Here is an 870-nt window from a genome sequence, read left to right as displayed (position 1 = left end):
CTCCCGCACGGCTCGCTCGAGGTTCCACATCGCCCCATCTCTCCCCATCTCTCCCCATATCTCCCCATATCTCCCGCACGGCTCGCTCGAGGTTCCACATCGCCCCATCTCTCCCCATCTCTCCCCATATCTCCCCATATCTCCCGCACGGCTCGCTCGAGGTTCCACATCGCCCCATCTCTCCCCATCTCTCCCCATATCTCCCCATATCTCCCGCACGGCTCGCTCGAGGTTCCACATCGCCCCATCTCTCCCCATCTCTCCCCATATCTCCCCATATCTCCCGCACGGCTCGCTCGAGGTTCCACATCGCCCCATCTCTCCCCATCTCTCCCCATATCTCCCCATATCTCCCGCACGGCTCGCTCGAGGTTCCACATCGCCCCATCTCTCCCCATCTCTCCCCATATCTCCCCATATCTCCCGCACGGCTCGCTCGAGGTTCCACATCGCCCCATCTCTCCCCATATCTCCCCATATCTCCCCATATCTCCCGCACGGCTCGCTCGAGGTTCCACATCGCCCCATCTCTCCCCATCTCTCCCCATATCTCCCCATATCTCCCGCACGGCTCGCTCGAGGTTCCACATCGCCCCATCTCTCCCCATATCTCCCCATATCTCCCCATATCTCCCGCACGGCTCGCTCGAGGTTCCACATCGCCCCATCTCTCCCCATATCTCCCCATATCTCCCCATATCTCCCGCACGGATCGCTCGAGGTTCCACATCTCCCCATATCTCCCCATATCTCCCCATATCTCCCGCACGGGTCGCTCAAGGCTGCGCCCGCACGCTCACTCGCCGCCGGATCGCACACGCGCGAGGAGCCAACCCTCCATTCTGCGATTCGCGTAACGTTGAAGCCGCC

The sequence above is a fragment of the Emiliania huxleyi genome (assembly GCF_000372725.1).
Source record: "Emiliania huxleyi CCMP1516 unplaced genomic scaffold EMIHUscaffold_104, whole genome shotgun sequence".
Classification (NCBI taxonomy): Eukaryota; Haptophyta; order Isochrysidales; family Noelaerhabdaceae; genus Emiliania; species Emiliania huxleyi.
Note: the sequence above shows the minus strand (reverse complement) of the source record.